Genomic DNA, 22,119 nt, shown 5'->3' with positions numbered 1-22,119 from the left:
CGCTGGTAAAACTATGCAGTCAGTCTTTCTTGGTGTACAATGTACCATTTAATTTTTCAATCATCATCGTCATCATGATGAACCATTTTAACTTTAAACTTTGGCTCATTTTTCGTGAAACACCCTGTATAGAAATACATGTACGTATCCCATCCAGGGGAAGCTTAGATGGAGATGTCAAGGTGGAGGCTTCGCTGGTTGATAGGCAAGAGTGAATTCCTTGGCTGTTACGGAACGCCCTTCTTTAACGTAGGAGATTAGTCGCCGTCGCGAGACGTTTTCAAATTAATGAAAGCTTTTCATAGCCCGCGCCTCCAATATCATGCGGGGCCGTGTTTCTGCAGATTAACTTTCATCATCATTGTTCTCAATTTGTTACCGAGCTCCGAATCAATATTCCCGGGAGGATTACAAGAAACATCATGGTACGTAATTTTGGGAAGGGAAAAACGGGGGAGGAGGTTGCGACGAAATATGGAGGTGATTCGAGACTTTGAAATTATTTGAAATATTACACCCGAGGCGGCGCTCTTCTTATTTCGCTTGAGCTGCCGCGAAGCGACTGTGGCTATACGAGCCGTGTGCGGATAGGTTGATGGAGGGCAACAGGAAAAAAAAAAAAAAAAAAAAGACGAAGATAGCGTGCGTCCTGGATCGGACTCGGGAGGGAGCCTGCCGAAAACCATCAGAAAAGCCACGCATAGCATACAGCTGATGGATAGATTCGGACAAGTGGCGTAGCCCTGGGGGGGGGGGGGGGTTAAACCCCCGAAATCCTACCTTTGGTTGTGCATTTGGGGGACGAAAACGAAGGGGGAAATCCACCTCTTCCATGCAAAGTCCCATAGAACCCCTCCCGAAATATTTTTCTGGCTACGCCAGTGATTAAAGACACGCCACCTACCACTTTATAGTATAACCTTGAATCACAGAACCACGTCGCCTTTTGTTTAATTAAAATACGAATTGATCAAATTTAACTTAAACGTGATAACGCCTGTAAATCTGTTGTCAGTGTCAGGTTCAAGTGTGCTCTAAAGAGAGAGAGAGAGAGAAAAAAGTAACTGGACAGTAGTTACAGCCTTGTAGTTTCCAAGATTCCAATTCCTCTCCATTTTGACTCCGAGATTTACTCCCCTGCGCTGCAACAAAATCCTTAAATACTTCACAAATGGTCCCCTGAATGCGAGAGTCTATGCTCTGCGGGAATTTGATGGAACAACGCGATATAGTTAAGCGATTTTCTGCCTATACAGAGTAAGAAATAGTGCATTGTATCCTATGAATGTGACAAGTTTTTATAACTGACGACTGATACGGGCGAGTTCGGGGTCGCGGTGAACGCAGGTTCCCACAATTTGGCGCCCAACGTGGGGCTACAATGTCGGGGTAACCACCAGCGCCCCCAACACTTCATTGACGTCACTTTAATTCGAAGTCAAAGTACTTTCATTCGAGCGCATAGATTACGTATCGTGAGCATAAAGCGTCGAATGCGGTCCCCACTTTGTGACATTAACTTCACTTTGTGACATTCACTGACCCGAAACGGGGAAGAATGGGTGGCAATGCACTTATTCCCCAAAATTACTCCTTAGAGTGTGCCGTGTCCTGTTACAAGCATCAATAGACATGTCAGTAGACGCTCTCCTTCCTTGCCCTGGCCAAATGTGACCGGATGCGACGTCATAACGTCATGGCGGACTCCAACCCAACCGACGGCGTGCAAGCTGCTTAGATGTCAGCGTACGTCAGAGAACGCTAAGGCGTTGAACATTAATCCACGAACTAACCACGATAGCGTCCTTCATGATTATAGTCGTCACGAAACGTCATTGCCTTATTCTAAGCGTTAAACCGTCACGAAAAGAGCAGTTTAAGCGCATATTTAGAAGTAAAACAAACAAAAAAAAGTTTTCACGGCACGTCTTTCTCTCTGTTGCCCTCGTTGTCGTCGAGAGGCCAAACGATTTATGCGTTGGAGTTCACTTCCTTAAGCGCTCCTGCCATGTACAATGACGAACTGTCATGCAAATAAGAAAGACTTTCGATTCTTTTTCTCCGCTTTGCGGCTCCAAGTTAAGCTCCGTTCGACCGCGGCAGGGATTTCCATTGGAAGCGTCGTCAGTGCCCGGGAGAGATTACGAGACGAAAGTCGCGAAACACGAAAAAGAGGAGGCCATTTGAAAGTGAAATTTTCACGCTCCAAGTGACTCCGGCACAAAGCGTGCTCTTTTATTTTATTTTTTTTCTCTCCATTCCACAGTAGCAGCTGCCGTTGTTATGCTTCTATAGGCTAACAGAAGGACAGCCGTATGCAAGTCGCGTCGGAAGTCCCATCAACGTCCTATTTCCATTTCCACGTGCGAGATCCTTTTGAGTGCTCAGATAGTGCTCAGCTGAAGACGCCGCAGGACGCATACTGCTGTCCTGCCACCACGTGACCCCGCCTGTACAATGCTCACGGCCACATTTGCATCGCGGACTTCGCTCGGTGTCGTATCGTGGTTACCATGCACTCTAAGGGGAAAAAAAAAGTGTAATTTCAGTACTTTCGGGGACTAAATTCACTGCCACAAAAATTAGTCCCTTTCGAGAGTAAATGCATGGGACTAAGCGCTCTATTCTAGCAGTCGCAGATACATAACTCGTGTGCTTGAATTAAAATACTTTGAATTAAACCGTCAACCGTGATATGTTAATGATATAAAATCGTACGACATGCAGCGGACACAATTTCGCGAGAAAGAACCTCTATCTATTTTTTTTTCCTTTGTGTGGGTGGAAAATTGATAAGTTAGCTAAGTTATACAGTCTTATTCCATCAAATTCTACACGACAGACCTCATGAACAAATTATGAGTTGACCTTTCATGTCATCTACACATCACGCCACCCTATCATCATCTTATATATGTTTTTACTTCATTTTTGTGATATATTTTGATTTAGGAATAGCAAGCCGACCTTTGGTCAGGCTGACCTTTCCGAAATAAACGTATATCCTCCCCCCCCCCCCCTCCATCAAATTCACGAAAAGCACATATTTACGAAGACTGTTGCATTCAGGAGGCCATTTACGAAGTTCGGGGACTATTTGTAGTCCTGGGGAGAAAATGTCGTAATTCGCGGACTAAAATGGGGGACTACAATCACTCATCATTTTACTCATTTTGTTTTCTTATAGTCTGGTAGGTATTACCTGGTAGGACGTTTCATATTTTGCGAGAACGCAAAGGTTGCAAGGAGTGCTGATCCTCTTGAATGGACTTGAAATTCGTCTAGACGGTATACGCGCAAAGCTCGCATTTTGGCGTTAGGTCTTACCATGCATTTTAGAGCAATTCGTGCTGGGCCTTCCATCTTTGTATGTGAGTTCCACACAGACCCACTCGTGCATTCTTCATTTATAAAAGCAGTCGGAGGTAGGTTAGTTTAAAACGTCTAGTTTAATTACGAGTTACAGGTAGCTCGTGAAAATAGTAACTGAACTACAGTTACTTACTATTTTCCAAATGTAACTGATTATAGCTACAGTGACGAAGTTAAAGTAACAGTTACTTTGCAATTACCTTTTGAGAAAGGGATGATTGTATGATTGAACGAACAGGAAAAAGAGCAAAATCCTAAGGTTAACAAAGAAGATCGTAGTCAGGGTAACTCTCAGACTTAGCTCTTGTACTGTCCAACCTCCACAGCGTGCTTCCTATACACTGAAGCGAGGTGGCTCGAGCGTGGGAACATGCGTGGGCTCTAACCTGACTAACTGAATTACCGTTACATTTTGCAGTTACTTCCAACAAAACCGGTAAATAACTACAGTTACAAGCTGGCAAGAAAAGAAGCCCAAGCTCTTTGGCTGCACGTAGTGTATGTCACAGTGTAAAATCTTTTACTGCACCGGCTGAACGCAACAATAAAAACAAAGACTGTAAACGTTTCGCCACCTATACGGGTGACATCATCAGTAAAAAGTGGCCAAAGATGTGCACATCAGCCTATTTATCTACGACGGCTATATTTATTTATTTATTTAACATAACCTCAAAGGTCCGAGGGCATTACGAGGGCATTAGGACATTACATATACTAGCGTTTTATTTTGAGGGCTTTATTTTCACGTAGTGTATGTGTTTATAAATACTCAAACGTCGCCGTACGAGCACTAGAAGTTAACAATTGGTAGTAAATTTTGTGAGAACACTATTCAGTTCACCCGTCCCCCCTGAAACATTAACTCCAATGTACTCCAAGGCAGTAACTTGTTTCTAAAAAATATAACCTGAGTTTCAACTTCATAGCAACTTGGTTGTTATCAAAGACTGCACAGAACGCAGAATCAGGCTTGGACAACATACTCACAAAAAGTATTTAAGTTAAGTTACTGAGCAGCAAGCAAAAAAGTAACCGAGTAGATTACTAAATTCCCAATCTTGAAAAGTATTTAAGATATAACATTAAATACTCGTAAAAGTAGCTCGTATACTTTCAAATACTTAGACGTCACAGTTGGAATTCGCTATGAAAGAAATACGATGAGCGTGGAGATGAAAATAAGCCTTACTAAAAAGCTATATTAGCAGGAACAACTGCTTTTCAAAATTAGTATCCAGTTGTTTAAATACGATAGCCCCGATACTGAACAGACGCTCTATACAGAAACGACATAATTTCCTGGTGTTTTTCTTCTTATCGTTGTTTTAACCCCATAGAGAGTTATCATAATATTTTGCGTGCCCTCTCTCGCTATGCGGCTTTCGGCACGGGTCTTCTAGCTTGCTTGATAGGGGTCTCAATGGTTTACCCGAATACCCTTCAGGACAACACACAGCCTGATGCATGCTCCCAAGACTCCGCGCGCTACCCCTTCTCAAACAACTACAACACCTTTATTTGATGATGATGATGATAATTAGGAAGTTTCATCGCCAGGGGCGATACCATACCCCATTGCTGATGGTGATGGCGGGATATCCACGTCAAAAAAATATATATATATATTTTATCCAAAATATATAAAAAATGGATATCCAAAACGGATATAAAAAAAAAAGAAGAAAAGAAAAAGAACCTTTCGCTCGACCTCCATGTCACGCACATAGAAGTACCCTCAAAGTAACAAGGAAAATGAGTATAAGTTATTGAAAAAAAGTATTTCAGTTAGATTACGAAATACTGACTTTCCTGAGTATTTGCAAGATAGCAAGTTATTCGCAAAAGTATTCAATGTACGTAACTTCAATGCCTTACTCAAACACTGTACAAGTCTGGGCAGAATAATAGACCAGCGAACACTACCGGACATTATAAACACTATGGCGTTCCTCCAACGAGCAAAACGCTCTGCAGAGCCAATGTCTTTATTGCTCGCCCGGGCAACACGTACCGGAAGAAGAGATCCGGAAGGAATGCGGTGTTCGTGTGAGACACAAGGGGGAAAAAAATGGTAGGAAGAGATCGTCCCTTCTGACTTCTTTTGTGGCACATTCTCTAGTCAATTGATTTCTCGGCTCCGACAGCGTTTTCAATTTTACTCGGCGATCGTGAAGCGCAACCTCATCCCGCCTTTCACGTCCGCGTTGGGAGCGCGCGGGCGGAAATTGTCGGCACCCAACTTTCGACGAGCTCCATTGTGACGATGGCGGCGCAGGTTTAGTTTCCGTTCTGGGACGCAACTGAAAGTAATATTAAATGGCGCACATATTGCGACTGGTAATTTTATTATTTATCGAACCTTTTTTATGGATGTTTATTGCCGTTTAACTTCGATATATGTTCTTCCGCAGAAGTTCGTAATGAGCTTCCGCTGTGCGCAGTTTCTCCCTTTCCATTTGTAGAGAGAGGGAACACGTCTCTTTGGTAACGTAAGGCCCGGAAGGTAGACGTCCAACGAAAGAGAGTTCTTAGTCGAGAGGTTTAGCGAGTCGTCCTCTGCCCGAACGAAAAGACCAACTCGGCTCATACGAAACGCTACGGATAAGCGAGTTGAAGTAACTTTTATTGAATCGTATGAATCGTTCCCTCCGAAACCTTGTTCAGGTTGCGCCGTGGTGCCAAGTTGGAGGAAGTCTAGTGGCGCGGTCTAGCGGGAAGAATTTCGATTCAGAGGCTGATACATATTCTGCACTGGAAAATGCAACAGTTTTCTGTACTGACTTCCCGGAGTCTTCCGTGTCCTCCTTTCGGAAGAGCTTTGGATGTATAGTCGGTGCGTGTACATACAGCACGGACGCTGTAGCCTCTACCTGCTGTCAACATGTTCATAGAGTTCGCCATGTTTTGCCCCTTTTTCCGCGATCGCGGTAAAGGTTTCAGGCGGCAACTTCCCGCAGAATATTTAAATCATCCACGACAGCAAACCTTTCCTTCTTCCGAGAAGTAGCGGCTGCACTGACGCCATGCTTATACCACTGCTGATTGCAGCCGTCTTGTTTGTCGATGTCAATCGGTCGCGCTAGCTGAATACAACGAGACGGCTCAGAGCAAGTGGGTCGTTCGAACGAAGACACTTTCTACGACCCGCTCACCCATTCGTAAAGCGCATGCGCGCCGCCTGAGTCGGTCGTTTCGTTCGGTATAGTTCGGTAGAAATGGACAAAGTTGTACCGATAACGTTTCTAACGTCTTAGTTAAAGTAATGGTAAAGCTATTACAAGTTGCGATAGGATACCATCTCGTGGAGAGATGTACTCATAATTAACTCGACTGATAATTATGCTTATATCGTGACTCTGCAGTGAACAGCAGTTAACCATTGGCTGCATCGAAAAATAACACACGCTCTTGCACAAGGACCATGATGCTATAACACCAAAGGGAGGAAGGTCCTTCATCTGGCCTCAACTCCTTCAGAGATTAGGGGAGAGGGTAAGGGAATGTTGACGTCACTTCGAGACGCATAGAGTACGCCGCAGGTAGCGCCTCGAGGTGCCCGTAGCGAACAAATTCTCAGTGCGAAACAGGACCTCGCAGCTGATCGCTACGCTGACGCTACGTCACGCTACGTCACAAGCGACCAGTCCACCGAGGTCACGTCGCAGCGCACATGGCTGATTGTTGAAGGCGTTTTTCGAAATTAAACTGTGCTGTGACGAGAAAACGTTCAGCGAAAATATTTTGCATGGTAGCTCCTGGTACATTGCTTGATACATGGTCGAGCGTCATTTCATCGCTCCTTTAAGTAAGTAGCGATCGGGAAACGGCAAGCCCAAACATTATTCAGTTCAGGAATGTATCTAGGGAGTATAATATCTGATATACGCAACAAGTATATTGCTGTATTTCGTTTACTCGAATCTAGTCCATAAACACTGCGAGATCCCCCTTCAATATGTGGTCTAAAGAAAAGCGGAAACAAAATGCTAGGCTCAAGAAAGGTACATCGAATATGTGTGAGCACTGGTGCATAGAAATTCGTGCACTTATTGCGTGCTTGACGTGCATGAACGTCTTAAAGGAGCAATGAAGTGGTATTGTGGCTCGAAACCCCGTCTTATTCGTCAAGCTGTCCATCAGGCGGCACAATGCAAGATATTTTCGCGCTGCGGTGTATTATAACTGCACAATGAAATTTACAAAAGCAGTCGGAGAATGTAGTCAGGAGTCTGTCTGTCTGTCTGTCCGTCCGTCCGTCTTTCTTTCTTTCTTTCTTTCCTTCTTTCTTTCCTTCCTTCCTTCTTTCTTTCTTTATTTCTTTCTTTCTTTATTTCTTTCTTTCTTTATTTCTTTCTTTATTTCTTTCTTTCTTTATTTCTTTATTTCTTTCTTTCTTCATTTATTTCTTTATTTATTTATTTCTTTCTTTATTTCTTCATTTCTTTCTTTCTTTCTTTCTTTCTTCTCAGCTCGCACGAAGGCTAAACCGCATGGAGCGACAACTAGCGCGATATTCGCGTCGCGCGACGCATTTCTTGTCGCGCGACTGACCAGCGACGGCGCTCTCTTTGTTTCCTCCGTGACGTCGCGACCGACCGACCGACCGACTCTGCCATATTTGTGTCGCTGCCGTCCGGCGCGACACCGGAAACGAGAGCACGAAGCATCAATCAGGTCATATCGGCAGTGGCGCCACCAACGCGGTTCTTTTGGAAAAGTGTAGTGGGCACGATCTGTCTGCGTAAAACGATAAAAAAAAAAAAAGAAAAAGCTGCCACGAAAACGACAGAATACACCGAGCTCGTGAAACGACAGAGAAACCGAAGTGTGCTGCGCGGTCATGGTGCCCCTTATATGCCACCTACCGACGCGTTTTTTTTTTTTTTTGCCTCTTTTGTCAGTATTGACTACATCCCGACTTCCGGTCGGTACAAGGTGTAATTTTGTAATGCGGGGCACGCCGCGTCTCGTGATATTTAATTGTTTTTGTACACGTTTATCACCGTCGTATTAGCAGGCGCACGACACGCTCTACGTCACGAGTCACGTGCCCGGGGACCACCTTGCGTCACGACGTTCCCTCGTTCTCCGATACGCTCTTTTCACTCAGTGAAGGATTTTTGAAGGTGCGTAGAATGGAGGCCTCGCGCACGCTCCGTAGGTCTCTTGCACTCGTCCTTCTTTTGCAGAAGCTCATTTTATTCGTTGCACAACACGCCGCAGTGAGAAAGAGAGAAAGGTGGTCACCTCAGTGCCCTTTAAAGGCTTTTATTTATTTATTCAGAAAGGAGTCATTTCTTACCACTCTGCTGCCTGCCGTATACTCGAAATACTGACGTTCTTTTACGAGTCCATCAAATAGCTATATCTAGTTCCATCACATCTGTACGCTTGATCCCGAACCAGAACCAACTTCATTTTCGGGGCTTTTCCCTTCCTCGTTGTCCCGAGCCTTAATTTTTTATTTTTTTTTTCTCTCGTCTCGCGCTACTTTAACGACATTTCGTTTATTTATATAGCTGGGAACGAGGTTGCGCCAAAATGCGCCATCGCAACGCAGACCCCGCGAGTCATTTATATTGCAATTCCCCCCCCTCGGAGAAAAATGGCGTCCTTTCGGCGGGAGATCCTGCAGTCCAACGTCTGGCTCACACTCCGGGGAAAACATACTTTGTTTCTCGTTTTGTTTCTCACTCGCCTTAAATTTTTCATGAGTCGTTTCAGAGGTGGTAGATGATGATGATGATCGTGATGATGAGAGCAGTTCCTCTCTAGTGTATACTTAGAGGAAAGTTTTAAAGCTCTGGACGGAATGTTGTGTGGGTCTATAGGACAGAACAGGAGCTGCGAGAGGACTACAGTAAAAAAAAAAAAAAAAAACGTTGGACGATACAGGTCTCAGCAGGCGGATTCTTGCGACGGGATATGTCCGTACGAAGGGTAATTGCGAGACATTTTTTTTAGCTTCCGTGTGAGCACCGCGAAGCGCTGTGGCCACGTGGATGTAGAGTCTTGGACACGTGGAGAGAGGGGCAGTGGGAGAAGGGGAGTACGCCAACTACAGCGCAGGTCAAGCAGGATGATGAGAGATAAACTGCGGGCGGGATTATAATGCAACTAAAGCAAGTAACGCTAACGTCTAACGAATGCTTCGTTATCTGATTCTCTTGCGTAAAAGTCGTCGAGGATTAAAGTGCCACTACGGAGTATTTATTTCGAGATACTAAATTAGTTTCCCTTTGGAAACTAAAGTAGCAGTGTGTAATTACAAGTACAACACAAGTATAGAGGAGTGTTTATTACAAAAAAAAAAAAGCCTAACCATCGTAACAACAGAAAAACACAGATTTAGAATATAGGTTCGTCAAACAGATTGGAACCGGATTACAGGTTGGAACCTGCACCACTTCATCTGACACATTGTTCTATTCTTGAATGATCCCGGAGAAATATATAGTGTCCAAAACAATCGCTTTACGTGACGCGCTTTTTTAGTTAACGGGACAAAGACGTCATCTCTCGCTCGCATAATGACCAACGGTGTCGTCTGCCCAACGAGTGTGTTCACGTGCTTTCCTGAGCTCAAGATCGCGGGTTCGATCCCAGCCGAGGGCGGTAGCAATGTGGGGGAGGAAAACGTTGCTTCCAGCACCGTTAAAAAAGAACCCCTGGTGGTCCAAATTAGAGTCACTAAATAAGCTTAGCTTAGCTTAGCTTAGCTTAGCTTAAGCTTAGCTTAGCTTAGCTTAGCTTAAGCGTAGCTTAGCTTAGCTTTGCTTAAGCGTAGCTTATTTAGTGACTCTAGTCCAAATTATCCGCAGTCCTACCATGCGGCACGTGCAACATGTCGCCACACTGCGCATTACCACTGCGCATTACCACACTGCGCATTACCATTACCATTACCGCGTGCTTTCAGGCTTCGTCGCCTACATCGCTCATGATCTGACGAAGCGCGAGGCACTCGTGAACTCTGACACTTGGTTTATGACGCGCTCTTCGTTTTTCCCAACGACTCGCTGACGTTGAAGCTGTCGAGGAAACATTGAGGAAGGATTCTTCGCTTGGACGATTACACAAGCGGCTAACCGTGTCCCTTGGATCAGGACCCGATGGCGTCAGACTCCTTTCAAGTGGGCGAGGCAGATTTTGTGAAGTTGTTCCGTCTGTCAAAAAAAAAAAAAGAAAGAAACGCTGCCCGCACCGTTTGTGACGACTTGTGACCGTATACCTCACCCGTCTTCATAGCTACGGATGTTGTAATGAACAACGAAGCCGAATTAGATGCCTATAGCGTAGAAGAGCCTACAGGCCTAAGATATCGTCCTCCTATATTTATTAAAGATGAAACGCAGTGCTCTCTTCTGAATTTTCTCATGCATGTACGTATTTTTTTTTTTTTTTCGTGTATGAATCCCAAATGACACTAGCGTATTCAAATAAAGAGCGCGCGTATTTCTTAGGGGCAGTTAGCTTCGATTTCCAGGTTGTGTGCTCGGGGGGGGGGGGGGGGATATGTTTATTAAGAAAAAAAGAAAGGAAAGGCGTGCTCGGGTTCACAACATATTCAATGTGGGAGTTAAAACGTAAATCATTAGTGATTATAAATCTTAGGTATTTGAAGGAATCTACCTTCATAACGAACCCTGAGACTGGAAAAAAAAAACTCACTAAACAGGAGTCTGTCTAGTGTGTTTTCTTCCCCCAGTTTCAGGGTTCGTTATGAAGATCAATTATCACCAGATCGCCTGCTTTCTTGCCGCTCTTTAAGGAATATACATTTTGTAAACGAGCACAGCCACTATCATAATCGAAACTATTTTTTTTATGGAAAGGTTAAGAAAAACAGTTACTTTAACATTTAGTACCATTCGCCAGTCTCTGTGCCGGCTATTTACGTTATCCAAGCATCCGTTTAATAGTATTTGATCGTTCCGACTTCGTAGTCCTGTAAAAGGCATACAGTCGTGAGCGAGTAACGGAAAATTAACTTCGACGTTGATAGTTACGTCATTAATGTGTATAGTAAGAATAATAATGGGCCGACGACCGGTCGCTGGGGAACGCCGGATTCTACAGAGTTTGACTCGCATTCTCTCAGTCTGTACAAACTGGTGACATAATCGCAAATAATTCTCGAACCATGCACATGTCGTAAAATTGGAAAACACAGATTTCATGAGAGAACTGATGTTCTGAGGCTGGAACAACATAGAAGGGACAAATACATACAAAGCCTCAAATCCAGAAGGTAATCCGGTAATCCAGAAGATGTGGGTTCGAGTCCTACAGCTGGCTAACCTTTTCAGTGACTTTCATCTTTCACAGATTTCAATTTGTACAATAACTTCGCGTGGTAGACTTTATCAAACGCTTTATTTAGATCTAAGAAGCTAACATCAACTTGGCCTCTGGAGTGGATAACTTTGGCAAAGTAATCCGTTGATCGGTTGAAATATGGCGGTCGTCGAAAGAGCCGGAGGGAATCGAACCACTCACCTCTCGATTGCCAGTCGAGTGCGCTAACCAATTACGGTTCAATCGGTAATCGGTTCCGTGATGATTAGTGATTAAATATGGATGATTGAAAGACATTGTCAGAAAGGGACGACCTCATCCTTTGTTTCGCAACTGCAGTACTGTGCAAAATTCTACGAGCATCGCAGAAGACGATGACTGCAGCTGGGGGTCCCAAGGTGCGTACGTGCCCTGGAAAGGAAATCCGAGTAATAGAAGGCAACGAATTCCAGCCACGCAGGAAGGGAATACTGTTGCGCTCTTTCGAAATGGGAGATGAACCTGTTCAAAAATGAATTACCTGCCGTATGACGCGTTGCAGCACCAGAAAGAATTTTTTGTTCGTTTTTCGAGTCCGTTATTAGAGGAGACGGGCAAGTTGTAGGAGCCGAAGTTACGTGGATGAGTTCTTCGGGAAGATGAAATAGCTAAGGTCACGGTTCTGCATAGCCAGAGTTACTTGTGCAATGGAAAAAAAAAAAAATAAAAAATTCCGCTCATCATCATCAGCTGAGTGTCATCAGCACCTGGTTTAACTCAATCATTAAATAGCGGAGCAGGTATATAGGTAGCAGGTATAGCAGGTAACTGATGTAGCGTGGTCCACCACGCGAAAGCTTCTACATATTAAGCACGTATATTAAACTTAGAAAGCTTCAGTGCCATTGTTTTGAGTGCTCAATCATTAAACGTTAAACATTTTTGGAGTGGACGTAGTAAACAGCCTCGAAACAGTTTATCTATTTATTTTTTCCACCAGAACACGACGTGGACTTTTAAAAGTAGATTTTAAAGTTCGGTATTTGTCATTTCTCCGAACAGTAACCGACACTGATTCGATGCTTTGCGTCACGACATGATTATCATCATCAGCGAAGTGATCGGTCTATGGATTAATTTTGCCCAACCGAAGGTTCTTTAGCGTGAGTCGATATCTCTGCACACGGCACACCGCATATTTAACGTCAGGAAGAAAACATGCGTAAGCAACTGATACCCTGCAGCATGTTGCTGGCAACACGCTGTTCCAGCAACGCGACAAGGCGACATGTCGTCGTTCGCGTGTCTCCGAAAGCAGCATGCGACAAGTCGTGACGCAGAACGGTGCGATATTCCGTACGATGTGTCGTGCATTTTGTCGTGCATGTGCGTCTCTCCCTTCGACGGACAGTCGCATCCGAAACTATCCATGAAACCTATGAAACCGATAGCGCTATGTTCAGCATCGGTCGACAATCTACTTGGCTATCTTTTTCGTCCGAAATAATGCTTAGATATTAATTAAACGAACTTTAAAGACCAGCGCTGCTCCCGCAGCCGCAGTTCCAGCGGCAACGACATCGGCGTGACGTCTCTCACTAACAGGAGGAGTGAGAGGGCGGTGCTCAGAAGTGGCGCCATCCAGACAAACGGCCTACTTTATTACTGCCATGGTCCAGACGCCCGCACGACGTCCCGGCATCCGTTTCGCATCGCCTTTCTCGAGGCCGTGATCTGATTGGTGGTGTACGGAATGACGTTTTCGCCTTTTTCCAGAGAGGGAATTCGGGCATACTCGCAACATCCGGCGTCTGCTCTTGTCACGTACTATTCCATCGAATAGCAGTCAAAGTGCGCAACTATTTCGCCTGGGATTTTCGATACCGTGGTCAGTAGTATACGAGGAACAAATTAATGACACCATAGTTTAGAAGTCGACTGGGAAGGATGCGACCGCCCCTTTACCGTGTGCTCACACGGGCGACATCCTCACGGAAGATTTTAGTGAAAGAAAAAGCGAAAACACTGCTCACGGAGGCGAAGTTCCGTCCCGTGTTACGTTGAGCATTCACACGTTGCTGCAATATCGGCAGTGGCGTACCGCGCACTTAGCAGGCGACGCTTAGCAGGCGACGCTTAGCAGACGACGCTTAGCAGACGACGCTTAGCAGGCGACACTTAGCAGACGACACCGTCAGCGTCCTTTCCCGTCGTTTGCTAAGGAATATCTTGTGACTGTGTCGCAGGATATTCCCCACGGTTAGCAGTGTACGTGAGCACACGACGTTGAGAGCTCGCGCTCATGTGACAGCAGAAAGCTATGACGTTCTTCGCATCTTCCGCTGGAGTATTTCGGGGAATGTCGTTCGTGTGAATATACGGTTAGGCGAGCTAGTTGCCATCTGACTGTCCGAGGCCGATAGGAGCTGAGTTTCACAAACGAAATCTACCTATACTGCGTTGCTACTGACACTCTCAATGATTCACACTGTGCACCACTTATTTTGAAACAAATGGCTGCAAACTTGGTCTTCGACGAGAGGCGCAATACAATAAACAAACAAAGAGAGTTGAAGGAAAGGCATCTCTTTAAGCTCCTGAACATTGCCTCGTAAGCATCGTGTTTCCGAAAACCAAATTCTTCAAACTCTTACGCGAACGTCTTTCAAAAGTATCGTCGCGGAGCAATGTCCTTATTTCTTGCTTCTGCAGACGTCTTACCCCATTATTTCGAATACGAAACCGGAACCGTTCTCGATGATAATTTAACGTTCGCCGTTCAACGTGGCATTCGCGGCAACCTGTACGAGCCAGAACTGAAAGAGAGACGTTTCTAAAGAGTACGTTCTGCTCTCGGTATTTGTACATGACAAAAGCAGTGACAGCGCACGGAAAATGAGAAGGAACGCGTCTCTTTTATGTTGCTCCCCTCGGAGGTATTCTACTTCGAAAGGAATGGAGTCTTAGTACGCTGAGTGTTTGAATCGTAAAGGATGATACTGCTGGCCCGATACAGGGTACGATAAAAATGGCAGAAAAGCTTCTTGGGCGTTGGTGGCTTATTTGTTCGTAGCCTGTCTGCATGTCTGTAGCCTGCCTCGGTTAATTCTCGCTGTTTGCAGAAAAGCTTCCTCATAGGACTTAGATAAGGTTGAGGATGCGATACAATTGATAAAAAACATGTTTTTTTTTTTCTTCTTCTTCAATATACTACAAGCACATCTAATCTTTTTTGACAATGTAATGCTTCGGCGCTCACTTTGAGGCTGGATATTTTCACAAAATTATCCAATATGTAGATGAAACACCCCAATCATTGTTATCGAAAACAAACTATAATTGTTGTTCTGGAGTAGCAGGACTTTGGGGACAGTTTTCGGCACAGTTGCTTCTTGTTACGAAGAGTTCTTACTAACTACGGAAAACAAACAACTTACTTTTCGTCTATTAAAATATGGAATTCCATACCCACCACCATATTGGATCGTCACATTGTCCACGCACTTTTCCTAACACATTGAAAAATTATATATTCTCCGGGTTACATTAATTCGCCGCTTAGCATATTTCTGTTTATTCCGTTAAATTTATTTATAGTTTTCCTCTTTTTTTGTTCTGTCTATAACGTTTGCGCGTTGTTTGCATTACACAAGACACGTGCGCAGAGGCGGATTTAAGAGGGCGGTGGGGGGGGGGGACGACCGCCCCCCTCATACGGTCGTGTTTCCTATGTAAAAACCCTATCTGACGATGGACGATGCTGCGCCGCAAAGCACGAAATTTTCTTAAGACCGCCCCCCCCCCCTGCACGTGCGTTGTTTGGTGCCTATGCATTTCTTTGTGCGCGTATTTTTGTAAACTTCGAAACACTACATCTGCCAAATACGTGCAAACATACGCTTATCCACTTCATAGCAGGAGGTCTCCCCGACAGTTTACTTTGGTTGCCCCCTCCTGTAAAATTACATGAACAGTGTAAGGAATTGCAAATGAATGAACTTGAAACTTGAACGCGAACTCGGTCGTCTGTCTCGATACTCGTTCCTGACCTCCTCTCTCAAACTGCGCACCCCTTATAGCCATAGTTGCTTTGCGGTGCTAAAAACCAAACTGGATTATTCGCTCATGTCTCTATATCTATCTAGTGTCAGTGACAGCAAAAAAAATAAAAAAATTCATGCAGGGCAGTGTCGATGCGTATAGAATTCGTAAGTTTGCGCGCGCCGACGTTGACGGCGCAGCTTTTCAAAGCTCACTCCAGCGCTCCTCGGGGCCCCTCAGTGACCCCTCATTGTGTCCGACATTTAGTCTTCTTTCTTGCAGCGCAGGATTCTCGTATCGTTTTACATACCTCGCCTAGCGTTGCGACATTCATTTCAAAGTCCAATTTTTATCACGTTCTACGCCGGTTACTAGTTCACTGTCTTTGCACTTTAGTAATTGTAAACTCGTTTTGTGTTGTAGTATCTGTTATTACGAATCGTTTGAGCGGCCAAAAACTCGTGTAGCGTCTCCGATTGCTGCAGCGGCGCGGTATAGCGTCATTACACGTTCCGACGCTATCTCAAAATAAAGGTAGGGCTAAATCGCTGTACCCATAAGGCGTGCACATATGGTCTGTCACGTGACAGTGTTGCCCTATGCCCCGAGCAGCACAATGTACTGAAAGTCGAGTGCAATAGGGGTGGACGGGTAGGAGGAAGACCTTGAACAGATTCGTGAAACTAAAGAACATTGATAAGAGACATACCGGCCACCCCCATTGCACTCGACTTTCAGTACATTGTGCTGCTTGGGGCCTGTGACTACTGTAGCAGTAAGCGTTTGAATTCTATCCTTTTGTGATTTGCGATTCCCCGCAAAGCTGCGGAAAAAGATGTATTGCGCGTCAAAGTTCAACATCATCAATTGAACGAGGTGCAATAAATTATTGCTGGGAACGAACAGCTGTTCTCTCTAAAGCAGATATTGTGCGAGATATATTTAATTATAGCACTGTGCAGCTAAAGCACCGCTCTCGGGTGCGTGATCGAGTGAGGGTGACTGGGTGTGAGGTTGCGTTGCTCTCACCCCCCCCCCCCTTATGATGTACCTCGTGTGGCACGCGCGCAGATCACATGGTTCATATCACGTGGTTGGATCTGCTGCGTTCAGATCACGTGGTTCAGATCCACCGTCACGCCGTGACTCGTACACAAGAGAGCTGTGACGCGAGTTCTATGAAGGATAGAAGGATTTTGGGGAGGATAGATCCTTGTGAGTGTCCTGCGAGCATTCCTTGCCTGGCGCAGTTACGTATATAATCAAACACGCAACCGCAGTGTAAAGAGAGATTCCGTTTGTATGATATTCCACCCCGCCCTTGAGTTTATTTAATATAATTCGAGATGTCCTCTATCCGCCTTTTCGCAACTAGACTTTTCTTCACTGCCCTGAAGATCATCTCGGACTAAAACAAAACCATCGCCATTTATACAAGGTGGCGATGATTGCCATACTCATAATGAAGGCAGCGGAAACACAAATAACCAAACAGCACACCACAGACTGTACCAACGTTATGCCAACTGTGCCTTCGTTATGAGTTTGTACCAACCGGCCCATCTAGTGTTGAGTATGGTTGCCAAAGATGGCCTCTGTGCAAAGCCTTACCATATCTCGACGTCATCGAGAGTGGCTCAGATCGCAGCCACCATGAAAGAAAGAATACAAGGGTATTCGAGGGAAAAGAAAAGCTTGGAGCAACTGACCTTATGGACACGTTTTAGCGTCTCCGAGAAAGGGTCACGTTATCTGGAAAGGGCAATGTGAAGGCTTTGCACACGGCACTTTGGGAGACCACTATGGCACGCCACGGACATATCTATTCAGGAATTCCAAAGCTCAGCTGAACAGCTATGCAGAAAACTGAAATCGAAACCAGGAAACTAGTAGTGACGTCAACGGGCTGGTCCTCAATTTCAGCTTTATGGCGAATTCGGGTAGTCATTTCGTGGCAACTTTTCTTGCCATATCCCGTGCAGTCATGTTCGCTTGGTCAAAGCGAAGCAAAGTCGCATGTTCGCGTGGCGCTTTCCGAGCGCCAGAAATTTGCCAGCTAGCACTTTTTTTCGCCCGATCTCGAAACGATTGAGCAGTGGATTGCCCAACTATATATCCGGTGTCGTCACATCCGCACTGCAACGGTGGCGAGTGCCCTCATTGGCCCGCACGTCGAAGTTCACGTGGTTTAGCAGGCGACTGAACCCGAAGTTGGGCGACCGCGATGCCCCTGGCGTGATCCAAGAGAGATTTCTGGCACTCATGTTCGGGTGGCGACGGTCACGTGATGCTGCTCATGCGCTGACCTAGCAATTTCCGAACGCTAGGCCGTGTTGCCGTGAAAGAAATCATCCGAATAACATTTCCCGTGGAACAGGACGCCTTCTTTCATTCCTTCCTCCATAGCGATCATGCTGCTAGTGGCCCGGCCCTATAGCCGTGGAAACTAGCTGCTTTCAGCTACTCGGGCAGCCCCTTGCCTTTTGCGTTTCAGATCGTATGCGACGATTGGCTGCAGCAGGCGACATCCGCACTTTATATGTCCCGTATGTGGCGAAGGAAGGAGAGGAGGTAGCCTTTTTTTCTTTGGTCGGGGAGTTGTTGACAAAACTCACAGCCTACGTAAATAAGTAACCCTCCACTTTCTTGCGCCCTTCCCATGGAAGCTTCACTTTTATTCTTGTTGCATGCATAGTGTAGTCCTCAAAGTCCCGACCAAAGTGCTGCAGAACTCGCTAGTACTGTCTCAATACTGCATGCCGAGGCTTTTCCCACTGATTTGTATCACTCTGATTGATTTGAAGCTTACATCGGAAGTCATAAAGCATTTAGTCCGTTTGCTCCTTGAGGGCGAAACAGTACATATATATACCACGTTTTCTCCAGCAATAAAAAGTAGGACCGTTTCTTTCTGCGTCGCATTTTACGATGCGGTCTCGCTCACAAGCTCGTAATCCGTGGTTGCGAGCCCGTGATTTTGCCTCTTTATTTTCGTCCCGAACATGCTTCTCGGTCGACGTGCTCAGTAAGAACAACGTTTTTCTCTCTTCCTCTTTTCCTGTGTGCTTCCCACGTTGTTATTCCCTCTGGTAACGTCGTAGCGTCTCCTTATTCCGATAATAGTCATGGCCTGTTTACGGTTATAACATTCAAAACATTCGCTGATGTCGCGATGTTGCCAGAAGTTGCTCGGTGACGTGTATTTTGACTTGGCATGTGCCACGTCTGCTTTGCGACGCAAATGATAGGGGCGTCCGTTTCATCCTGCTAAGCAGCATAGTATGGGTTGCGTTGGTTATTGTAGTTTTTCAGTGTATGCGTTTCTCAGTTATACATAAATTTAGGATCATCATTCCAGGCGCTTGTTCGTGGGCGCAAAAATAGGTATATAAGATTGCTATCTCCCAAGCGACATGCCAAATGTATAGTCCAATGTGTGCGAAAATTTGACCAGCCAAAGTGGCCATAAATGGAACAAGTTTGGCTGTACAGCACATTTCCGGTTTGGGATCGGTTCCTTTGGCCAAAATGGCCAAAGATCGGATATCATTTGGGGGGCCAACAACTGCCCAAATATGTTCCCCAAGTTTGGATTCGCACGCAAAATACGAACTTTTTGTTGTTGTTGTTGTTGCTTTTTGTTATTTGCGCACTATTAACTTTTCTTGAACGTGGGGAGCCAGATGAATGACTGACTACAAGCTCTTCAGCGCCACTGGCGCACGTCTTTGGTTAGCGTGAGCGCCGTATGCCCCACCCGCCCCACATAGGCACCGGGGTTGAGGGGTAGGTGCCTAGATATCCGACGTGTGTATTCATCAAGCAGGAGAGCTACCTATAGAGGTCGTATTGGCAACTGTACGATGGGACAAGCGTGAGTTTGCCCACATCACGCTTGAAAAAAAAGAAAGAAAGAAAGTACTGCCCTTGCCCTAAAAACGAAGAGCATACTAAGAGCAGGCAGGCAGGCAGGCAGCCCCACGGAACAACCTCCGTCAAACATCCATCAGAAACCTTCATTAAGATCGCACTGGGGAGGTATTTCCCTTTGGACAGCGTGTATTGGCATCGGAGCGGAAGACCAGCCACATAAACCGGACGGACAATATTGGTGAACTGGATGGAACATATACTGAAATATAAACTGTTGGGCCCGTTCATCAAGTGTATAGTGGGGCATGAAACGTTTGCAACGGTGACGAGGATGTGTGTCTGCAATTAGACGGTGCATCTGCAAAGAGTCAAGTATGACCAAGCAACTTTCCTGACAAGCTTTCACGTGAAATATTGTGTCTGCGACTCAGATTGGTCGTCTCTAATGTGATTACCATAGTGTTGTGTAAAACCAGTCAGTATACTCTGTTGCTTGAAAAGTGTTACATGTGTGCTTGGCACAGACAGCAGCACGCGAACGATGGAAACACTTAATGTTTTCAGTTGAATCTGAAGAAGTGCTGACCAGGTGTTTTATCTCTATACGTATCTCTACGTATATTTTGTGGATTGGTACGAGTTTGGCCAACATATGCGTACCATACGTGGTTGCCAGGCTTTTACATATTATTGGTTGGCCAAAGGTTGATTTATCCAGAAAGTTGCCGTGTTGGCCAAGCAACCTACTGGCCATACATTTGCCATACGCTTGTCAATCAATGGCCATTGGACACTGGCTGCTTGGGCTCCTATTTACCGGTACGTTCCTCTTCGACGGAAAAAAGAAAAAGAAAAATGACTTAGGTGCGTTGTGGCTAGCTTCGAAACATCGCTCTGTGTATGGGGAAAAAGTGCTGTGCTTTTCCGTCTGGAACTCAGCAAAATCGATACAGACGACATTTCCAGACGACGTATGTTGTCGACTGAAACTGTTGTCACGAAGATGCTAGCCGCATGGTAATACCGATAAGTTGCTAAGTAAATTTAAAAAAATATTGAGGAATTGAATTCGGCACCCGACCAATTCTGCAACTAAAAAAAAAAGAGAAAAAAGTAATACTCTTTCTGCGCCATCCGATACCCCTCTTAGCAAAACCCCAAAGACAGGATGAATGCATGCTGTGTATGTGACTTTTTCGTTACGTCTGCTGGGCGAGGTAAATGATAGGTGTGTCCGTTTTATCCCGCTAAGCACCATAGTATGGGTTGTGTTGGTTATTGTGCTTGTTCAGTGTATAACTTTCTCAGTTACATGAATTTAGGAGCATCATTCTAGGCACTTGTTTGTGTGCGCAAAAACAGGTATGAGATCGCTATCTCCTATTTACCGGTACTTTTTATATCTCGCTTCTGCGTAGTAAGTAATGGATGGACTGATGGATCCTGCGGCTTTTCCCTTTGGAAAGGGGCGGTACCTTGCGCCACCTAGCCTAGAATTAGAGTATTACAGTTTGAATAATGAGGTACCACCATCTGTGTGCGCATTAATCTCGACAAAATTATTCCCACGCCACCAATCATTTAGATGGTCCCTCGTGTTTAGTGTTGCTTCAAAGTTTACTTCATCTCTGTCGTTTCGGAAGCCCATGCTTCACATAATGGCACATTCCCCTGCGCCGGCTGAATGCCGTTCCATTTCAGTATGACATGCTCCGCGGTTTCATCTTCTTGCCTACATATGCCATAGGCTTCGCCTACAATTTTCGAATATTTAGCTACATGGGTTGGCTACCGGTATATAAAACCAGAGCATAGCGCCCTCTGGACGAGGTCGCATTATGCCAGGTTAACTTCGTCCTAGCAAAGCCAAACCTATCCTCCCCTAACCAGTCTAAATTCTGTGATGTGATGTGAATAAAGAAAAAAACCTGCTTTCAAATCGTCTGTACGTTTAAAACCACATTTCACCCCGACGAGCGCATTTCTATCATTATATTTTCGTGCTCCAGTATGCGAAAAGGTCCAATTGATGAAGGCAAGAGTTTCCCCAGTGCGAGCCGCGAATAGCAGTTTCGATTTATCGACAGCTCAGGTGGACTTGATTCTGAAGCCCAACGATTGACCGCCTGCAATTTTCCCCATTGCTCACCGGCCGTGGCCGCAACAAATACCACGCTCCGATGCTCAACGCTTGCACAACTCGGAGTGGCTCTTCAAGATGATTCTGTCCCAACACGTAACAGTGTCGCGAGGACAAAGTCTCTTTGCCGAAAGATGGCGCTCGCTCTTGATTACAGTTTTTGGTGTACGTGACGGAAGACGAAATGGAGGTGATAATGGGGAGCGGGGAGGGGGCCAATCACGCTGACGTCACCGCTAGTTTTCCGTTTTGCCGTAGTCTGCAGTAGCTGTTCAGAGGGTGGTCGCGGAAATCCCGATAAATATGTAGGTAGAGTGTCAAAATGAATCCCAAAGTGACTTGTGCAAAAAGCGCTTTCGTTGATTTCCTCAGTTAACGTACAGGAGTCTTGTTCGCTATTGGCACGTCACTTG

The 22,119-nt window shown here is 45.3% G+C and overlaps 1 protein-coding gene and 1 long non-coding RNA gene across 2 annotated transcripts in view; one reads left to right on the top strand and one right to left on the bottom strand.

Annotated features, from left to right (window-relative positions):
- The window catches only part of LOC135394996 (uncharacterized), a 39,283-nt gene extending 35,450 nt beyond the window's left edge, over positions 1-3,833 (top strand). Inside the window, exon 4 of the long non-coding RNA XR_010422986.1 lies at positions 3,791-3,833. This is a non-coding gene — a long non-coding RNA (uncharacterized LOC135394996). The remainder of the gene's footprint in view (positions 1-3,790) is intronic.
- Positions 1-22,119, bottom strand: part of LOC135394995 (guanylate cyclase soluble subunit alpha-1-like) — a 70,954-nt gene that overhangs the window by 40,554 nt on the left and 8,281 nt on the right. The window lies entirely within an intron of this gene.

Source organism: Ornithodoros turicata, chromosome 5, assembly GCF_037126465.1.
Source record: "Ornithodoros turicata isolate Travis chromosome 5, ASM3712646v1, whole genome shotgun sequence".
NCBI lineage: Eukaryota > Metazoa > Arthropoda > Arachnida > Ixodida > Argasidae > Ornithodoros > Ornithodoros turicata.
This window is presented reverse-complemented; position numbering and strand designations above follow the sequence as displayed.